The sequence below is a fragment of the Heloderma suspectum genome, chromosome 4 (genome assembly GCF_057233095.1).
Source record: "Heloderma suspectum isolate Gila_16-S chromosome 4, 16-S_ref, whole genome shotgun sequence".
NCBI classification, from domain to species: Eukaryota; Metazoa; Chordata; class Lepidosauria; order Squamata; family Helodermatidae; genus Heloderma; species Heloderma suspectum.
Window position 1 is genome coordinate 216104863 of NC_139461.1, and position 22499 is coordinate 216127361.

The 22499-nt window shown below is 43.3% G+C and overlaps 1 protein-coding gene across 1 annotated transcript in view; it reads left to right on the plus strand.

The window, feature by feature from the left end:
• WLS (Wnt ligand secretion mediator) overlaps nt 1-22499 on the plus strand; it is a 92666-nt gene that overhangs the window by 22765 nt on the left and 47402 nt on the right. The gene's annotated exons all lie outside the window — the stretch shown is intronic.

Below are 22499 nucleotides of genomic sequence, written 5' to 3' on the forward strand. Positions count from 1 at the left end.
GCATCCAACCCCTCTGGTTGACAGTAGGGTCCTAGGTTTGTTTACTCGGAAGCAAGTCCCAATGTGTTCAGTGGAGTTTATGTTGGAGGGACTAGGGCCATGAGTCACTTAAGCTGAACGTGAAGGGTTAATATGAGTAAGGTGGGAGGGAGGGAGGGAGACGCCTCTTCTGCCTTTTCCTTGTCTCCTCCCTCTACTTTCCTATTTTCTTCCTTCCTTCTCCTGCAAGTGATGCTGACCTCAGCCAGCTTATCTTGAAATGTAAGTTGGTTATATCTCCAGAAAAAGTCTGTTCCTAACCCACCACTTGAGCGTGTTTTGTCTACATCCGTGGCTACGGGGGGGGGGGGGTGATTTGGACTTCGGTTTACTTCCCTAGTGAGTGCAATTATGCTTGTAGCCTTGTAGGGCAATCCTACTTGTCTATTCAGAAGTAAGTATACCATTATGTTCAATGGGATTTACTCCCAGATAAGTGTGTATAGGATTGCAGCCTTAAAGGAGTTGTGGGTCACCATGGACTAAGTTCCATTTATTGTAATGGGGCATTACTTCACACATGGTTGCAATGGCTCTTCATAATAATAATAAATGTACTACTACTGTTATTATTCTGTTTCTTGAATTAAAAAGGACTAACCTTTTTAGTCCACACTGGAGACATTCAAGATGAAGCTGGACAGCCACCTGTCAAAGATGCTTTGACTTGGATTCCTGCACTGAGTAGGGGGTTGGACTTGATGGTCTTAAAGGCCCCTTCCAACGCTACTATTCTATGATTCCATGATTAACCAAATATTTTCTAGCAAGTTGCTGGACATGACTTTGTGTGTGTGTGTTTTCTTTTCAAATGGACCTTTTAATAATTCTGAATTAGGGTGACCAGATACTCTAAACAAAGTGACTGAAAGCTCATTTGAATTGTATAAACTTACAAGGTTGTATAATTTTAGAAGGGGGAGTGGCTGTGACTGTCACGAAGGGACCCTGCACTTCTGAAGTTGCCACTACACTACTGTGAAAGACCAATAACATTTCAAACTATTATACTTTCTAAAATTGTTGTCTCCTTTTTAAAAGCCTAATTGTGGTGGTAGGAGAAAGGGGAGGATGTGGGCTGGATGAGGAGGCCCCAAAGATCAGAAGTTCTCCACCTTTGTGATAGAACATTGTTGTTGTTCAGTCGTTCAGTCGTGTCCAACTCTTCATGACCCCATGGACCATAGCACGCCAGGCCTTCCTGTCCTCCGCTCTCTCCCGGAGTGTGCTCAAGTCCATATTAATTGCATCGGTGATGCTATCTAGCCATCTCATCCTCTGCCATCCCCTTCTCCTTTTGTCTTCAGTCTTTCCCAGCATCAGGGTCTTTTCCAGTGAGTTGTCTCTTCGCATTTGGTGGCCAAAATATTTGAGCTTCAGCTTCAGTATCTGTCCTTCCAATGAGCAGTCAGGGTTGATTTTCTTTAGGATTGACTGATTTGACCTCCCTGCAGTCCACGGGACTCATAAGAGTCTTCGTGATAGAACATACTTATATTTAAAATTGTCTTCTCATATTTTCAGCAGTGATCTTTATGCACTTATGTTGATATTCTCTCTTTTTTAAAGCAAAGAATAGTTGTCTTTATGGTGAAAATGGCATGTTTTTATTAAGGTCTGGCCAGGATCTTCAGCCCTTTATTTGAACATTTCCTGTCTGTTTTCCCTGTGTGCCTCAATTCTTTTTGTTGTTACATTGTGGACCAATCCAGAGCAATCATGCCTTTTATTAAAGCCAGTGATTTTTTTTAACCACAGAGTTTAACTATGCATAAATGCCTAACTATTTCAGTCATGTTACTTCCCCAAAGCCAGAATCCATAAACAAGACATTTTTTTTAGTTCATCTAACTGTTAGGGCTGTACTTTTTTATTTTTACTTTAAGTGTTAGCTTATTTCATGGGACTATGCATACTTCATAACAATAACTTAAAAGATATTTTGTGATTAAATGCCATATTAATGAAAGCAAACAACTAAGGCTTTTGTTGAATGTCCTTGAGGTCTGTTGTATTAAGAAAAACATAGAGCTTTCTTTATAGTTAAAACATGTAACAAAACAGTCAAAACATTTGGGTTTGACTTTGTTGGAGTGACATACTCATGCAAGAGAATGAGTTAAGCATGTCACGTTTTGTTATTTAGTTGTTCTTTAAATGGTATACCCCACTTTTCCACATTTGTGCCCAAGGAGACTTTAGCCTTGATAAAGGGTACAACAGGTAAACTGCCAATGTTTTTTTTTTAATAAGTAACTAGAATTCTGCCTTTATTTATTTATTCATTTCATTTCTATACTGCCCAATAGCCAAAACACTCTGATAGAAGCATCTCTCTTTAGGCAAGTACCAGGAAATTGCTCAAGAACACTTCTGTCATCACACTGGAGAAATATAACAGCCTGTAATAAATGCAGCAAAATGGGCACATGAGTCCATGAATTCAATATAACCTATTTCCAAGCAAGTTCACATAGAATTAACTGGCCATCTGGTAAGGAGAAATTATCTCCAGGCAGAGAAGCTTTTATAAACTGACAGAGTTGGCTCTCTTTTTCCTTTAGGATTGTCAGTGTGCCAGAAATGACTGTCATAAGGACAAATGGACAAGTAGGTTAGTAACTTTGAGGACTAACTTGAAAGACTAGCCTAAAGCTTCATTGGACTGTCGATATCACTGTTTTTCCCAGTAAAGTGGGATTTAGCTTTGTTGCCCCTTATTCAAAGTAATTAATAGTGCTGACAGTAATTTGTTGATTGTTTGCATATTTATAGGCTAACTTTCTGGACCAAGGCCATACAAAGTGGGCAACAAAATTCAAGCATAAAAATATGCTAATATAATAAAAAAATTAAATAAAAAATACACAAAACCAATAATTCATTTAAAATATAATCCGGTCAGTATAAAACCCTTTTCCAGAGCCACAGCAATTTGTCCTTGCTATCAAGGAAGAAGCGGAAGGGGGTAGGGCAGAGGAGAGTATGATTCAAGCTTGGCAGGAAATGAATTTTGGGAGGAGAAAATCTGAGAAGGGGAGTGATCTGAGAGGAATATAATTTTTGGGAAGGGGAAACTATTTTGGAGGAATGGAGGGGGGCAGAATCAGATTCCACCAAATCCATCTGTAGACTAGACAAAAAAAGTATCTTCAGTGTTTGGGTTGGACTGGTTTGCTATGTAAGAGGATTCCTGCAGAGTTAGAAACCATGCTTCACCTAGTCTAGCATTCAGTTTCCAACCAAAACCAGCAGATGCCTCTGGAGGCTCACAAGCAAAGCGACAAGACTGTGCTTGGGTTTGGCTAATTGTGGCTAATAGCAGTCGATAGACCTTGACCTCCTCCATGAATAGATCTAATCTTTTTTTAAGATTCAGTGACCTTTGAATTAATGGTCATCACCAAACCATTCAACAGTGAATTCCATCAGTTAGTTACGTATTGCATCAAGAAGCACTACAAGCGAAATTACACTGAGACTGCCTGAATTGGTCTCACACCAATTTGTCTCTGCAAACCTAAGACCTCTTGGGGACATGAGGGACAAACAGTTAGGGAGCACTACATACCATGGCAGGTAAAGGAGTTAAAGGAGGGATAACTTTTAGAAGGGCAAGTGATTGTGGGGTGTTGGTGTTTGGGACTCAAGTCTCCACTTCTTCCGTGCACTCATTTTATGGCCTTGAGCAAGCCTCTTGACTCCGTTTAGTCACTTTAACCTTCTCATGATGAAAGTGGTTTTTCTCATTGCTATTTCCTCTGCATGCAGAATGACCAGACTATGTGCCTTAAAGCATGACCAGCCGTTCCTAACTTTTCATAAGGACCAGCTATGCCCAGACTGCTCCTTTCTTCCAAATGTTGTCTCACAATTTCATTTAACTCAGGATATCGTACTACCAACTTTCCTTCCTCAACCTACCTCCCCAGTGGAGGTCAAGCATCGTTCCCTAGATGTCAGAAGGGCACTTCCATTTTACGTCCATAGAACATCATATTTTAGAAAATCTACCCATTGATTCGTGTACCGCCTGGGACCCAAGAAGCATCACCCAGTGTCATCTCAATGCTTTTCCAAATGGGTGGTTTCAACCATACTTCTGGCTTATCAACCAGCATGCTTAGTGGGGCTCCTACAGGTACAGGGTTACTTGATTAGAGCCATAGCATCATCTGCCACTTTCCTCAGAGATATTTCGCTCCTGCAGCTGTGCAGCGCAGCAGTGTGGGCTCAGCCCTCCTACCTTCATCAAACATTATCAACTGGGCATCAGAGCTTGCGCCGATGCAGCTTTTGGCAGAGCAGTCCTTTCTTCATTTCCAGCATGACATCTCCCTCCTTCAAAGTCCCTTGCTTTTCAGTCACCCATAAGGGTGAGTCACAGAGACCATGAAGAAGGACAGGTTGCTTACCTGTAACTGTGGTTCTTTGAGTGGCCATCTGTGAACTCACATAGCCCATCCTCCTCCCTGCTTTGATGCCTCACCTTGATTCCTTCACTGCAGCAGACTCAGAACTAAGAGGCAGGCAGGAGCCATGCCTAGAGCCCGTACAGAGGAGGTGGGCAGGACTCCCACCTAAAACTCTGATTAGCTCTAGAATGTTCGGAATGACTGTTCCGCACAGGTGCAAAACCCATATGTGAGTTCACAGATGACCACACAAAGAACCACAGATACAGGTAAGCAACCTGTCCTTCTCATCTTCATCTTCAGTTTGTGACTATTTTGTTAGTGGTTACTTATTGCCATCGTTAAGCACCACAATTCAAGCACATCTTATAGAGTAGAAAAGATGTTGTGCAAAACAAGTAATTTCTCTAGAATTCAGCCTCAACAGATAGTCAATAAATTATAAAAATGAATCCAAAAAGGCTACCAAAGAACAGTGAGCTGCACTTCACAAATGCCTTTCAAACTCCACTTCAACATGAGGTGTTGTGGTTTCTAGCCTTTATTTAGGCTTCTAAAGAAAAGGGATAAATTTAAAATGAAATATACTGGCATGTTCTCAGTAACAAGAATTTGTAGTAATATGCTGTTCACCAGAATGGATATCATGTGAAATCTTTGCACTGCTGAAAGGGATCTGGTACCGGGGATGGGGTAGGGGTGAAAGACATTCCACATGTTGTCCACGATGTTAACTTCAGCTACTCTAAATAGGACACCTTTGAAAATGCAAGTAATCTAATCAAAAGGAAATGGTGAGTCGACATAATTAATTTCAAGGTCTCCTTTATTCTTATAAAGCAGGAGTGGGCAACTTGTGGCTGTCCAGATGTTCTGGCCTACAATTCCCTTCATCCCTCATTTGGATACACTAGTTAGGACTGATGGGACTTCCAGACCAAAACTTCTGGAGGGACACATGTTGTCCACCCCTGCGCTAAAGAGTCAAGCTAATTTTTAAAATATTTGTTTTGAGCTGGAATGTAACAAAACCTGCTGCAAAGTTATTTAAAAATAGAAATCTTTTAGCACCTTAAAGGCTGACAGTATTACTGTGGCATAAACTAGTTTAACCACTTTGTCAAACCATTTGGAACGTTGGCTGATCTGAACCATGTCACAAGGAGGTCTGGATTGTGTCATTTCCAGAACAGATGATGCCTACATTAAGACATCAGGTTCTCTAGAAAGCTACATTTCCCGGGTACCTGAATGCTGCCATTTTGATGTACTAGAAGCCCATGGAGACCTCTGTATTGCCACAACTGCCTATTATTTTTTGTAGAAAGGAAAGGGGGCAGTTGCTGTGGCAGAGAGCCATTGAAGCGAGAGTTAATTCATTGTGAGCAGAATCCAAATGTTGTGGGAGTTTAGGCTTGATTCATAATGAGTTGTTTCTCATTACAAGCCACTCAATTCCAAACTTTGGCTGTCTCTCTACTTCTAAGGCAGGTATTATTATCCCCATGTTTTCAGATTAGAAGATAGGTATGTGTACGACTACGGACAATATGAATGTGGACTAATAGCCTCTTGGCTGGCAAGTGAAAGCGGAGGAAGGTGTTGAAAGGGCATATAATGAAAAATACTTGATCGGGTAGTTTGCTGAGCTGCTTGCTTCATCAGCCAGTTCATGGACCCAAATCAAGAGAACAGGAACCTGAGGGCCATTGGAAAGCTGTAGCCTTGTGGCAGACGCTTGTGATCAGAGACACAACATCTGGTGTTTATGGCCTGGTCTACATGTACAGTATAAAATGGTGGAAATAAGATGATAATACCCTGAGGTAATAAATGGACTGTTCTTCAGACTGTAGTTGAGAGACCATATTTTTAATGCTTTTCTGCTTTTTAAAAAAAAACCCTACCTGAAAGCAGAAATATAGCACATCAGGGAAAATATTTTGTTTGAACCTTTTTCCATAATTAGGCTGACCATACATACTGTTTTAAACGGGACAGCACTGTTTTTTTCATATTTCCCGACCGCCCCGCCATTTTAATATAAATGTCAATTTTCTCCCGTTTTTAATTTTTTGTGAAAAACTGAATGCGTTTATCATAAGGCTCTATGCTAATCAATGCGTGCAGTAAAACTACTAGTGTGACGAAAGGGGAAGGTCCATTTCTTTTATCCAGTCAGGGCCAGGCTTCTTGAGCTAGCGACAATCAGATGCTGCCCCCTTGCTTGTCTGCAGTGGCGGGGAATTCAAGAGGCGATTGCTAAGCCCCATTCAGCATGTGGGAGCCAGGAGGGTGAGTCTTACTGTTATTTCTACCATCATTCTATTATTTTCTGTTATGAATGGTATGTGGTCAAAGGAGAAATCTAGATTAAGTGTTGAGACAATGAAGGCTATGTTAGTTGCAAAACAAAATTGTGTCATGGAGCGTGAGAAGTTTTATGATAAGGTGTTGAAAGACCAAAATTTGCTGCATGGGTTTACTTCATTGGAGAAATATTCATGGTATGATTGTGGTGAAATACAGTCCCCCTCTACATCTACCTAAATTTTTGTATGAGTTCTGTCACTGAAGAATAATTGTCAGCTCCGTATGTTCATGTAATAAAACTTTTGTTATCGTCTTACTTTTTCATGCATACGGAATATTACATAACCCCATCCCGTTTTTGTTATCCCAATATCCCATTTTTGTCTCAAGGAAATATGGTCAGCCTATCCATAATGTGCTATTTGCACATTAGGGTTTGGTTGTTTTTTTTTTGTTTTTGTTGTTTGCTTTTTTACTTGTAGAAAGGTTTGTATGTGGGAGAAAATTGAAAAATGACATCCCCGTCCTGCATCTTGAAGTGGTACAATCCACTTACAGAGCCCTAGATAGCATCGGGGGGGGGGGCATAGGATAGTTTGGATTCCTGGATCCAAGGTCGGAGAGCTTCCCTCCCCCTCTCAGCTGGCATGGAGAGAACCATGCTGGCTTCCTCTCTGAGCTCGCAGATGTGACCTTAGGGAGGAGTCAGAGTTCTGTGGGTGGGGAGGGAGGGGACTAGGGAGGCCAGCTTCTGACAAATCTTCCAGCCTCCTTCCCTCCCACTCGCAGAGCCCCAGCTAGACAGGCAAAAATGTCTGCCTAGCAAACATGCAGAGTCGGAGGAGCGCAGAGATGAAGATCACCTCCACGCTCCTCCCACTCTGCATAGGATGTCCATCAGCTTCTGGGTTCAGTGGCTGACGGGCATCCTGATAGGATTGTGCCCTTAACCATCTCAGAATTCTGCCACCACATTCTATTCATGTGTAGAATAGAGCCTCCTTCATGTAAAGGGTGCATCATGCAAATACCACAAAGGACAGCACTGCTGGCCACACCACTGGATGGCCACACATTGGCATGGATGTCTGAACTGACATTCAAAGGTAGTTCAAATTCACAAACACACACACTGAAAAATATATATATTTGTGTACATATCATATATTCAGTAAAATTATAAAGTACCTAGTAAGGTAGGTAGGTAGGTAGGTAGATAGATAGATGCTGTACCTAATATGATATATATGTGCTATCTCCAAGGTTTTACTGTGAGGACCACTTTTAATAAAGTGAAGAGTTATTGCCAAGGGCTGTGAATAACCTGTACCAAAGTAGCTCAGATCCTGTGCCAAAACTTGTAGTTACTTGATCTATGTAAATTATTCAAATTAAGCATATTTGCATATATTTGCTTACATTGCATTACTCTGTTTCTGCTAGGCAGAAGGGAGGCAAGAAGCGATGCAGGGCACTGCAGCCCTAACCACTTGAAATATTATTGAACCCTCCTTCAGCTCTAGGGTTACCAACAGATACATCCATACATTTTCAAGCCAATTTTTGCAGTGCAAGGAATGTTTTTGTAATGAAAGCTGATTTTTCACAGGATCCTAAATTCTGCATCCCATACCAATCTTGGTATTTTATTTTTGCACTTGAGTGAAATTTCAGAATACCACAGAACCTAGATAATTGCTCTACAATGGTAATAAATCCTGTATGAAGTGTGATAGCATTGTCCATTGTTGGGACTTTTAGTTTGGTAGAGAAAGGTGTGTGTGTGTGTGTGTGTGTGTGTGTGTGTGTTGGGGGGTGATATCTAGCTATACCCATTCTATTTCTACTTCAGATGGCTTGGGCATGTGTAAGCTGAAGACGTGCCAGGTGGAAAACACTGATTAAGTGGTACAATTCAAGTTAATTTGGGTGGTATTTGCCACTAAAGGCAGACAGCAGTTTCTCGCAGTGTTGATTATGTGCTCTAGAACTAACCTGGATTGTAGGAAGCAGTCTTTGGGGTGGGGAGTGGGGTGAAGAGGCAGAAAGTTGCATGAGTTCAGATACTGCCACTTGCACTGAGCCCACTAATCCTGTAGTGTCACTGTACCATTTAGACTAGCAAGGCTCTACCCTTACAGATGGGCATGCCTGATCACTGGAAAAACTGTCTGCCTGGAAGTTTGTATCTACTAAGACCCCAATCCTAAACACACTTACTAGAGAGTAAGTCTCATTTGAGCTTGGGAGCAACTTAGTTCCAAGCACACATGTGTTGGATTGTTCTTTAAGGTAAGGCCAGTCATACAGAAGGCATGATGAATCATCCTAGAAAAACAAATGCAGGACTTGAAGATGTGGGGCGGAGTCTCGCAAAATGTTAAAATGTGGTCTGCTGAGATGGAAAGGACAGGCTGGGGGGGAGCAGCCTGATGATTCTGCCTCAGTGTTGCATCTCTACCCATAAATGTGTAATACACTAACATCTACTAAGATACACATAAACTCTCAGTGCTTCATCCTTTAAAGGAAACTGATTGTGTAAGACTTCCCATTACTTTGGAAGAAGAGGAAGTAAGTGTGTGTGTGTGTGTGTATAAGCACAATATATATGAGGTTACCACCAACCTGTAATACGCTCGCCTTTTGCATAGACTGCTGTCGGTTCAGTCTCTGCTGCATTTCCGTTTGGTCAGGTTCCATTGAAGCAGTGACACAAATAATCCAGCATGTCTCTGTATTTGGAGCTTGGGTGAGAGAGAGCTGTCTGTGGCTTAATTGAGGCGAGAGTGAGATAACGTGTGTTGGAGGAATCTGCTAGAAGAGGTAAAGAGTAAAATTCATATTGGCAGCTCAGATAGAGCGAAATGCACAAAGCCTTGGAATGGATTGTTCATATTCTTAGCAGCAGGGGGTGTTCACATCATTATCCTTCTAGACCACCTCTTTCTTCACAGGGCATTTATTTCTGTCAGCAGAGAAATGCATTTCAAACCTCCCCAAACAAATGCATCCCCATACTGTGAAATCCTGTCACACTTGCTGATGCTAGTTCTCTTAAGGCTATATTATTATGAAAGGTATCAATCCTGAAAAGGTGGAGGAGTCTGAAAACTCATTTCAGTCCATTTTTTTACTGTACCAGGAAATGAGAGAATTTAACAGAAGAAAATTTCAATTTATGCCGGCATGTTTCATTCAGCCTATGTAATGGAGGGATTAAGAAGTGAATTCTTTTTCAGTTTTACCATGTAGTTCACTGTTAAGATACAATCCTTTTTCTGTAAAATTGACAGTGAAATTACTGGCTTTAATGAAGCCCAACACCCTTTTCTTGCTTGGAAATCACATTCCTAAGAGGCTAGTTTCAGGCTGCATTGTGAATTTCACTATTAGCTACAACAGGGGTGGGCAGACTTCCGATTTGCAGGATCTACTTTGCTGTTGTTTTTTACTAGAACCCAGAGATCCACTAACTGGACCCTGGTGCAAAAGATATGCACTTAGAAGAAAAGAACTCTGAGTTCAGGAATTTGTTTGGAGTAGCAGAACTGAACGTGCTCACAGTCTGTCCACACAAAAATCCAATCCCTGATTGCCCTCAACTTCCTTCATTTCAGCAGCAGGATTTTAGGGTGTGTGGAGAAGTCATTCTTTGCTGTTATAATTAACCAACTGTGAGTTTGAAATCCTTGCTAATCTACTGCAGATCAGCCAGAGACCTACTAATAGATCCAGATCCTTTTAGAGAGAATTTCTAGAATAGCAGTTTCAGGAATGCATTATACCACTTGGATTTTGGCTTTTACTTTCAGTTTCATCATAGATTGATCAGGAGGGACAGGAGGTAGGCATTTCCAGAAAGGTGTGGAGCCTAAATCTTTAGTCCTTCTGGCGCTGCCAGAAATAGAACCTATCCCCTTTTTAAAACTGAACTGGACTGCCCACCCCCTCCCCCAGCAATCTTTGCTGATATTGAGTGGAAACACCTGCTGGGAAGCCTTCTCACCGAGGCAGGACACTCTCAGCCATTGGACATTCCCAGGCCTCTGAGAGAGATAAAGGCAGCCCCGCTGTGCGATGGCGGGCCACTTCTGCCCTCCTGGCATCCCAAAGGGGGCAACACTAAACGGGCATGCCCCTTTGGTCTGCCCCTTTAGCATGCCATGAAGGTGGGGATGCCCCGCCTTCTTTGGGAGATTGCTCTTTACCTCTCTGTCTGCTTGCCCAGTTTAATATCTGTTGTGCGTGGGGGGAGGTTCTGTGGCTGAGAGCAGGGGTCTCCTCTAATAGCAGCTACTTTCAGCAGTTGCTTACCTTAGGTGAGAGACAAGCCTAGGGAGCTTGTGTGTCAGAACTGCTTTCTCTGCCCAGGGTGGGAGCCTGTGGTGGCTAGACGTTGGATCCCCTCTGGGTGAGAGATGCGGGGAGAAGTGAGTGTAACACTCCAGGTGAGAGATGGAGTGTGCATGAGCCTGCAGAAGTATCTCTGTATGACTGAGAAATAGTTTGCTAGTGGGTTGGCAAGCCTGATGTCCTTTACGTGACCAGTGGCTGGTTATTTCCACAAATTATTATCTGTGACTGTGTTGGCTGGCTGTGGGTGATTGATTGGATGAATGGAGCATGTGAGTTCTGAATGGTTGTGGGTATGTTTGAGTGGTGAGTGGTGAGTTAAGAGTGTGTGGGAAGCTCTAGTGTGACAAGGATGTGCTTAGAAAATGCAGGGATCCATGGAGATGGGGTCTGTATCCCAGTGACTTGGGGCAGAAGGAGATATGGTAGGAGGAGGGGGTTGGGACATCACAGTAGAATGGGTTACAGATGTTTATACACTGTTCCCTTTCTACGCCCCTCCTCTAGCTCTCATGTACCAGGTAGCTTATCCACTGTGCCCTCCTGTCTTGTGTTGCTGCTATTTAATGCCAGGTCAGTCTGCAATAAAACACACTCATCCACGACCTAATTGTGGATGAGATGGCTGATCTGGTTTGTATTACTAAGACCTGGGTGGGGTTGACCTGACTCATCTCTGCCCACCTGGGTACTCACTGCAGCACCAACATACATGGGGGCGGGGGGGGGGCGGAATGGTTCATAGAACCTCCATCTCTGTCACCAGGAAATTTCTCCTCCTTGGAGCAGGCCTTGATGCGCTGCACCTGGTGTTGGGCCATACAGACAGATTGGGGATGCTGCTGATGTACTGCCCACCCTGCTGCCCAACAGCCTCTGTGACAGAGCTGGCGGAGGTGGACTCAAGTGTGGTGTTGGAGGAACCCAGGATGGTAGTTCTGGGTGACTTCAACTTCCACGCTAAGGCTGTCTCTGGAGCTCCAGCTCGGGACTTTGTGGCCTCCATGATAACCATGGGGCTGTCTCCGTTTGTCATCAGCCCAACACGTGAAGCAGGGCATACCCTTGATTTGGTTTTTGCTCCAAACTGTGAGATGAGTAATCTGAAAGGGGGGGTCCCCCCCAAGTAACTTCACTGTCATGGTCTGATCATTTCCTGGTGAGATTTGAACTCACGGCATTACTTCCCTCCTGCAGGGGTGGGGGACCCATTCAGATGGTCCGCCCCAGAAAACTGATGGAATCGGATGGATTTCTGAATGTTCTTGGGTATTTTCCAGTGGAGAAGGCTGGTGATCCAGCTGAGGCGCTAGCCTCGCTATGGAACAGTGAGATGTGGAGGGCCATCAACTTGATTGCACCTAAGTGTCTTCTCCGGTGCTGTGGAACCCATTGTCAAGAGCTCCTTGGAGGGCTCTCTCAGTCTCATCCAGTAGCCAAGTCCAGACACAGACAAAGGGACTCTTTTCAAAGCTTTATTCTTCTTTTACAACTTAACAAATCTACAGGTAGCAACTAGATCTGAGCAGCAGAGTACCTATGCCTTAAGTTGGAACAGTTGGTCCCCGTTTGAAAGGGAATTACTGGCAGACCCCTGAACTTAAGGACTAGGGAGAGTCCCTCCCCTTTTCCCTTGGATCCTCGGGGCGCAGCCGTTGTGTGCGCGCCAACCGGGCACTACGCCTCCTTTCCACGCCCTCCATCTGGCGCCGCTCTCTGCGTCTGCGCTGAGCATCCACCAAGTCTGCTATCTGTGCTTGGTCACTCCCTGGACTGCTTTCTAATCTAGGAATGCTGGTGGGAGGAATCTCCGTCAGCTGCGGGCCCTGGGAAAGAGGAGCGCGCTCCTCTGCCAGGAGCGACTGCTCTTCTTCCAAATCAGAACTACTCTGGGATTCTATGGGATCAGTGTCCACCCTGACACCCATTCTGCTCCCTGTTATACTGGGGACTGTAGGCAATGAAACAGGCTGGACATCGGCTAGAGCGCAAATGGCGCAAGTCTCAAAGCAAAGATGACTGAGCATGCTCTAGAGCACATAATTGTGCCTATTGTGTTGGTGCGGGCAGCAAAGAAGGCTTACTTTGCTGCCTCCATTGCGTCCTCAAGTAGCTGTCCAGTGGAGATCTTTTGGGTGGTCCAGGGACTGTTAACATTCTCCCCAGTGAATGGGGCTGTGGTCCCTCAAGGACCCACTGTGACCTTTTTGCATCGCACTTTGAGGACAAAATCACTTGTCTCTGCAGCGAACTTGATGACGTTGTTAGCTCAGTTCTACTCAAGGTGTCTGATGCCACCATCTGCCCGATTTTATGGGATCACTTTCAGTTGTTGCAGCCTGATGATATAGACAATGTACTTGCAGCAATGCAGCTGACCACATGCCCTCTTGATCCTTGCCCCTCCTAGCTAATAAAAGCTAGCCGAGGGGGTATGACTGGGTGGGTCCAGGGTGTGGTGAATGCTTCCCTGCAGGAAGGGGTGGTACCTGCTGTCCTTAAGGAGGCAGTAGTGCAACACCCAATGGCATTAGACAACTACTGCCCAGTTGCAAATACCGCTTTCTTAGGGAAGGTTCTAGAGCGGGTAGTGGCGCAACAACTGCAGGCACTGTTGGAGGATGCTGATTATCTAGATCTATTTCAATCCGGGTTTCATCCTGGTTATGGGACTGAATCAGCCTTGGTCGCCTTGATGTCCCTCCCTGACCTTTATCAAGAGATGGACCGGGGGGGGGGGTGCATCCCTGTTAATTCTGCTCGATCTCTCATTGGCTTTTGATATCATCGGCCATGGTATCCTCCTGGATCGACTCAATGGGATGGGTATCAGAGGCACCGTATTACAGTGGTTCCGGTCCTACCTCCAGGGCCAATTTCAGAAAGTAACATTGGGTGACCATTCCTTGGCTCCTTGGCAACTGAGCTGTGGGGTTCTGCAGGGTACCATCTTGTCCCCAATGTTATTTAACATCTTCATGAAGCCACTGGGAGCAGTAATTAAGCGATTTGGAGCTAGGTGCCATCAGTATGCTGATGACACACAGCTCTATCTCCCTGTGACATCTGAATCAGGAAAGGCTGTGCAAGTTGTGGACCAGTGCCTGAACTCAGTAATGGGCTGGATGAGGGCCAATAAATTGAAACTGAATCCTGGCAGGACAGAAGCCCTGTGGGTGAGTGGTTCTGAAGTCCAGGAGATAGGCTCTTTGCTTGTTCTGGGTGGGGTGGCACTCCCTCTGAAAGATCAGGTCCATAGTTTGGGGGTACTCCTTGATCCATCACTGTTGCTTGAAGCCCAAGTGGTCATGACAGCTTGGATTGCCTTATACCAGCTTTGGCTGGTTCACCAACTACAGCCTCTCCTGGACAGGGATAGCTTGGCCATAGTGGTACAGGTGCTAATAACCTCAAGATGGATTACTGCAGTGCACTCTAAGTTGGGTTGCCCTTAAGGCTGCTCCGGAAGCAGGAGCTAGTGCAGAACGCAGCAGCTCGGCTCTTGTTCAGAGCTGCCCCTTTTCAGCATGTAACTCTTTTGCTGAGGGAACTGCACTGGCTGCCTATTCGCTTCCGGGCCTGGTCTAAGGTATTAGTGCTAATGTACAAAACCCTAAACAACTTGGAAACAGGATACCCAAGAGAGCACCTTCTCCCTTACCAACCTGCCCATTCACTGAGGTCATCGGAGGGCTTGCTCCTGGTGGTTCCACATGGACCTATGGCCTGATTGGATTCCACCATGAAAAGAGCCTTCAGTGTGGCAGCCCCCTTTGTTTGGAATTCCCTGCCCCTGGAGGTCAGGCAGGCACCAACACTGTGTTGTTTCTGGTGCCTCCTGAAAACAGTGGTGTTCCAGGAGGCATTCCTTAATTGACCAGTCACAGTTTCTATTGGTATTCTGTTTTAAAAATAGCATAATTTTAATCTGACGTTTTAATCTTTTTATCCTTTTACTGTTTTATCTCTTCTGTTCACCGTGCCGAAATCTGATCTACATATGGAGTGGTATACAGATATTATAAATAAATAAGTAAGTCAGTAAGTAAGTAAGAAAGAAATGAAAGAAATGAAAGGTAACTGCTGTGCCTTCTTCCTCCCAATCCCTTTTCCCTCTCTCCTCTTGGCTTTGGTGTAGTAAAACTCCTACAGCAGATAATAAAGGGAAGTTGGTGAAGAGACAAGTGACACAATGACTACATCCATTCTTGTGGGCTACTTCCCTTCTTGTGCCTCAAAGCTTTTTAAATGGACAGGGTGATGACCTGGCAACCCCAGTCCTTTTGGACTTTCAAAATTAACCAGGCACCAGCAACCTCGTTTAAGTAGGATGTTACTTGTCTTTGGGTAAGCGCAAAGAGTTTCTGTTGGTATATAGAGGTTCACAATAGTCTAGTCCCTGTTTTAGACAACTACTGCAGGAAATCTTAACTGCTGGAAAGATATACAGTCAGGGCCAGAAATATTGGAACAAGGATAACTGTTTTGGCAGTTGGCCTCTGTATGCCACCACATTGAAGTTGAAAGGAAACACACCCAGATGGGAGCGAAGTCAGGACCTCCAGCTGTAATTCAAGGGGTTTGACAAAAGTGAGGTTCTAACCATTCAGGAAGGACAGCCAGTGGCATACATACATCCCCATCATTGATGGCTCATAAGTAATGGAACAAACCAACATCATTTCAAACTTAAGGATCGCCTTAAATCCTTTGCAGTCAATGACTGCCTGAAGTCTGGAACCCATGGACACGACTAAATGCTGAGTGTCCTCCCTCGAGATGCTTTGCCAGGCCTTTACTGCAGCTGCCTTCAGCTGCTGCTTGTTTGTGGGTCTTTCTGCCTTCAGTCTTGTCTTCAGTAAGTGAAAAGCATGCTCTATTGGGTTGAGATCAGGTAACTGACTTGGCCATCGAAGAACATCCCATTTCTTTGCCTTGAGAAACTCTTAGGTAGCTTTTGCTGTATGTTTTGGGTCATTATCCATCTGCAATATGAAGCGGCGTCCTATCAGTTTGGCAGCATTCAGCTGAATCTAAGCAGAAAGTATAGCCCTTTACACTTCAGAATTCATCCTGCTGCTTTTATCAGCAGTCCGGTCATCAATAAACACCAGTGACCCGGTTCCATTGGCAGCCATACATGCCCATACCATAACACTGCCTCCACCATGCTTGACAGATGATGTGGTATGCTTTGGATCATGAGTTGTTCCTTTCCTTCTCCATATTTTTCTCTTCCCATCATTCTGGTACAAGTTCATCTTGGTTTCATCAGTCCAAAGAATCTTACTCCAGAAATGGGCAGGCTTTTTACGTGTTTGCTGGTAAAGGCTAATCTGGCCTGTCTGTTCTTGAGTGTTACCAGTGGTTTGCACCTTGTTGTGAAGCCTCTGTATTTACATTCATGAAGCCATCTCTTGACTGTAGATGTTGACAATGACATGTCTACCTCCTCAAGAGCGTCCTTGACCTGGCTAGATGTTGTGAAAGGGTTCCTCTTCACCATGAGCAGAATTCTGCAGTCATCCACTTTAGTTGTCTTCCATGGTCTTCCAGTCCTTTTGCTGTTCCTGAGCTTGCCAGTTAATCCCTTCTTTTTCAGGATGTTCCAAACTGTTGTGTTGGCCACTCCCAATGTTTCTGCTATCTCTCTGATGGGTTTATTTTGTTTCCTCAGCCTAATGATGGCCTCTTTCACTCGCATGGACACCTCTTTGGACCTCATGTTGGGAGTTCCAGTGAACAGCTACTAAATGCAAATGTAACACTCAGAACCACCTCCAGGCCTTTTATCTGCTTGCTTGATCATGGGGTACCCAGGAAACAGGCCACACCTGGCCATGCAGCTGCTTGTCAGCCATTCATTCCATTACTTATGAGCCACCAACGATAGGTGTGTGTGCATGCCACTGGCTGTTCTTCCTGAATGGTTAGTGGTGCCCCACTTTTGTCAACCCCCTTGAATTAACAGCTGAAAGTCCTGACTTTGCTCCCATCGGGGTGTGTTTCCTTTCAACTTCAATGTGGTGGTGTACAGAGGCCAACTGCCAAAACAGTTATCCTTGTTCCAATATTTCTGGCCCTGACTATACTTAATAAATCAATGTGAAAATGATTCATTTGCTTATGGAACGACAATATTGCAAAGAACCACTTATTTCCTGACTGCTGAGATAAATTCCAGGGTTTCCAGAAGCAAGGGTGAAACTAATCCTAAAGAAGCCAACCTGCATTCATGGGTGTAATACATTTACATAATAATAGAACAAGAATTGCTTTGCTGGGTACTATAAGGAAGGCTGAGCGTCAAAGAATTGATGCTTTCGAACTGTGGTGCTTCCCATGAGCATCTGGTTAGCCACTGTGGGAACAGAACTGCTGGACTAGTTAGGCCTTTGGTCTGATCCAGTGTAGCTCTTATGTTCTTAAATTAGATTGTGTTTCAAACTTTTGGGGAGGGGGTGTATGTAGCTTGACCCATGCTTTTTAACATATAGGAAAGCAGGCTTCTCATCTGCTCCTGTAGGTCAAACATGTTATGTGCACAGAGAAGCTCCTGTTAGTCCACTTGGTAGTTGAATATAAGGCCTTTGCAGACATCAGATCTAGTTTAAAGAGTTATGCCTGTCCTGGCCCAACAATCGAAGACACTTTCAGGTACAACACACCTTTATTTGATAGAGAGAAAATGCTGTAGCATGGGGAGTTCACTCTCTGCGCAGTGAAATAAACTCCCCCTTGCATCCTAGACACCACTAGCTTTTTATTAGGAAATTTACATAGCCACCTGATCATGCACAGAATGCTTGTTGACCAAAAAGGAAGTCTAGTTTAACCATAAATTATTAAACCATTGGCTGACCTGTCTGGAGAATGATGCCATACAGGCAGTTCCCTATTTGGCTTGTTCACATATAGAAATGTTTGCTAGTTAGGCAAACTGCTTTTCAGAACTTTGTAGATTTTGCATTTTTTGGAGAGGGGGGGGTCATGTACACATTCAAAAATTCCACAGTGAAGATACCCAGGCCCAACCTTTGCTGGGCCTCAATATGGCTTCCCTCTGGTCTATTACAGTTGGCCATAACATGCCCCTGCCAAGTCAGAATGATGCTGCTAACTAAGTTACTCCCAGTCTTCTTGACAAACAGTGTGAAATGGTGGACTTCCCAGGAACCTATGTGTTTTGCTCAAGTGAAGAAACACATTTGGGTCAGAGCCGGCCTTTCGTGTTTTCAGAAATAGGGATTGGCCATTGCTGCTTGTCCCAGAATCCTAGGTGTAATCTGATACCTGCAGCACTCAGCAATGACTAATTCATCCAGTCTATAAACAGGATACTGAAACTGGGTCTAAAGCAGATATCATGGCCACAACCTCTGGCCTAAGTTGTAGACTTTTTTGTTTCTTCCTCTTTCCCCATTACCTATTTGTACAGTCACCTGATGAAGAATTCTGTAGAACTCAAAACTTTGTAGACTCTTTTGTGACATCTTAGTTGGTCCTAATAAAGTTATTGCCTTACAGTGGATTTTGACTTCTAATTTTTTCCTCATGAACCAACATTGCTATCTTGGCTTTTTAAATAAAATGAAACAAAATAAAAGGGAGATGGTGCACTCTAAAGAGGAAAGGTTGTCTGCATGAGATAGGGGTGACAAGCTATCAACCCTCACTCCTCTGCCTTTAGCAGCAAATACATTATTCGTTATAATGCTTATCTCTTTACTGTAAAAATCTTCTGTGGATTTCTGCAGATCAAGCTGCTGTTAAAGGCACAAAGCAGGCCAGGCTATGTTTTTCTGGTTAGCTGTCAATCTTAATATAGGAGTTTACAAGACATTTGCAGCAAAAGCTTATTGTGAATGCTTGTTTTATAGGGCTTTAGTGGCTTTTTTGTCTTGGGCAAGTACAGAAGGCATTCATGCAGACTGGAATCTTCAGATGAACCAGCAGGAGTGCATAAAAATATTAAATGCAGAGCCCTCCAAAGAGGTGAATTGTAATCAGTAACTGTTAACAGTATTATGGGACTTGCAAAAGATACAGATGCTGTACTGTAAGAATGCTATACAAATGCAAATGTTGCATTGTCTGGGACCTACACTTAAAAAATGGTCTACATCAGCATAAAATGGAACCACCATTTTTTTTTTTTGCCTTCACTTTGAGCAGCTGTGAGAAATTTTGGAAATGTCTTTCTATATTTAAGGCTGAAATCCTAACTGCACCATGCTTACTTGTGAATCAGTCTTATTGAAAGCATGCTTCCTGTTTATTGCTTTTGAGAAAACATGCTTGGGATTGGGCTGTAAGGCTGCAGTCTATGTATACTTACTTTGAAGTAAGAACCATTGAATTCAGTGGGACTCAAACCAAGCAGAGTGTATATAGGCGGTGGGGGGTGGGAGAGAGAGAATAGGACAAGTGGAGAGAGGGGAGTAAATATGTAAAATTTCTGGAAATTTTGAACCCATAGGGGGAAAGAAACAGTTTTCCAGGGAGGGGTCATAAAAAACCCAAAATTTTAGGGAACATTTAAAAATAATAAGCAACACTTACTTTTAAAGCACTCTTTACAGATCTAAAGTCACTTTGTGGCTTTAGGGCTGCCTTCCCCAACGTGATGCCCTTGGTCAAGAATGCTGGCCATTGTAACCCAAAACAGCTGTAGGGCACCAGGTTGAGGAAGGCTGCTTTAGGAATGTAAAGCAGCCTTTATGTTCCTGAAGTTATGTATAATGTGGTTTTCTCATAAAATTATCATTATACTTGAAAACTTTAAAATGAACTCCATAAATTTGTAATTATTATCTGTATAAATTATGCTTTTAAAATGTAATATACCAAACAGGATTAATTTTAACCAAGTTATACATATCATATTTTAGATTCCTAGTTTATGTCTGACCAGAAGGAACTTCAGCAAGTAGTCCCTGAAACATCTGAATCATCCTAGAAGCCAGAAGAAGCAGGCAGGACTGGAGGCAGAGGAAGACAAGCTCTGTAGAACAAAACCCAAACTGTCAAGAATGTACATTTTCTTCCATATTATGACATGGTGACTCTATTCACATGTTGGGAAACTGAGCATGACTTGGAGGAGCATCCTAAAAAGTCTATCAGTAAAAGATACATCGGATTAATAATTTTAATAAGAAATAGAAGAAATAACTATGCTGAGAATCTTACAGAGAGGATTAAAGAACGTTTTCCCCCATGGATTCATTATTTCCAGATATTTTACATCTCTAGCCTTTATATAAAAGTCTTATTACATAATTTTTAGAAATGGTTTTTTGGGGAGGGAGTAAAGGCTTGGTAGCAACATATAAACACCTTGTCTTAAATTCTAAAAGAAAATATTTCATAATCCAAAGCCGTTCCATTTTTCGGGGGGAAACAAAAATGGTCCTTGGGGGAAAAAACAGTTTTTTCCTGATTTTTTTTCCAGTTTTTTCCCAGGCCTTCATATCTCTAGGTGGGAGTGAAAGGCTTGTTACTGATTTAATCCTCCTTTTTTATTTTGTCATGTTTTGACAGAGGGCTGTGTCCCAGATATCCGTCCTCCTGAAGTGACTGCTTTCTTCCATTGTTGCCAAATGGAAACTTCACAGTGGGACAAAGTAGAAGCCACTTTTTAATAAATATTTGGCTACCTATGCCTGAAACTTCTGTGAAAGGTGTAACATTCTTGAGTGCTCAGTGTATTTAGGTAATCAGTTCAATTTCCTTTCAACAGCATTGTCTCCTACCAAAAATGGTAAATGCTAATGGTGCCATCTTATGAATGATTACTCGGAAGGAAGTGCCAGTACGCTCAATCAGGCTTACTTTCGGGTAGGTGTACATAGGATTGCAGATTAAGTTAGCTAGTATGACAAGATTTGTTTTGCATTGCCTTGTCTTCTGCCTTACACAACCATTCTATGGTAAGGGTAGGCAGACAATAGGTTGAGATCTACTGGAGTGATTTGCAGTAGATTGGAAAGGTTTCTGACTCCCAATTGTTTAACAATATCAACATTTAAAAAGCTTTTCCCACTCCCCCAAATTAGGTTGCTGAAAAGGGTGGGGGAAGGACCAGGAGTGTTTTTTCTGTGAAAGGACTTGTGAGCTTGGCTGTAGTACTGATCACAAATTCCTGGGTTAAGCATGTGCATGGAGGCACCCTTCTCTTTATTTGTTTATGTACATCCACCTGCCTGAGCCAGTATTTTGCACCTGGCTCTGGTTGGTGGACCTCAGTGTTCTAGTGAGAAAACTGCAGCAGATCCCACAAGTCTGAAGTTTGCCCATTCCTTTTCTCTAGATTTTATAGTATAGAATAAAAGAGAAATTCCTGAGGCAAACAGTCTGATGTAGTGATACTGGGAATACCAGCTCTCAGGCTTGGTGGGGAGGTCTTGCCAATCATTTTCTGCCTCATTTTCCTATCGATACAAATGGGGATTCTACTAATCTGTTTGACACAGCATTAGCAATGCACAAGATAGTGCAAGTGTACAGCACTTCTCATGCACTTGAACATCTTAAATTTTGTGTTTAGTTCATTTGAAGTTTGGAAATTACACTACAGTATATCTTAAACCATCTGAAAATCTGATAACTTTCAAGAAGGCTTGTATTTAAACCAAATTCATCATTTTAGACATTGTGTCTTGTGACTGGATGTTTTAACTGGATTATATCCAGTGTTGCACAAGCAAACTTCTGCTCATACATTGAACTTTCATTTCCCCCATGCCACCTCCAGAAGGTTCCCCAACCCTCTGAAGTAGATTGGGGTAGGCATGGGGGGCTGAAAAGAGCAGGAGGAATATGTTCCGCTGACAGATGCTGTTCTGTTGGGAGATGGAAAATATTGGATACAATCAACTCTTGCCATTTTCTCTCCACACTCTTAAACTTGTACAGTTGCTGGGATTGTAGTCATGTGGCAGAAGAATATTACTGTGTGTTTTGCCCTTGAGCAAGCTTCTGAGTTACACAGGAGTCTTCATCAGATAGAATGGAAAGGTAACTAATTCTACTCTTTCTAGTTCAAAGTGTTTAATTTTTTCCCCCTGTATTGTTTTAATAACATCTTCGTGCCCCCCTCCCTCAGTTTTCTTCCAATATCTGGTGAACCTTTTGAACGTTTTGCCCATAAAACTCGACTAGATCCCAGGAAACATACGGAGAGACCATTCTTGAGTAGCGAGAATCCATCCTGGCCTCTTCAACTTGTTAATTTAAGCAACCTTTCTCCGGCTTTCCCCCACTGCTATGTGAGACTGACACCAATTGCTGCTGAATAGCTGGGGGAGGAGAAGGGAGGTGGGTATCATGTGATTCGCTTTCCTGCTCCTTTAAAGCAGCCACATGCAGCGAAGC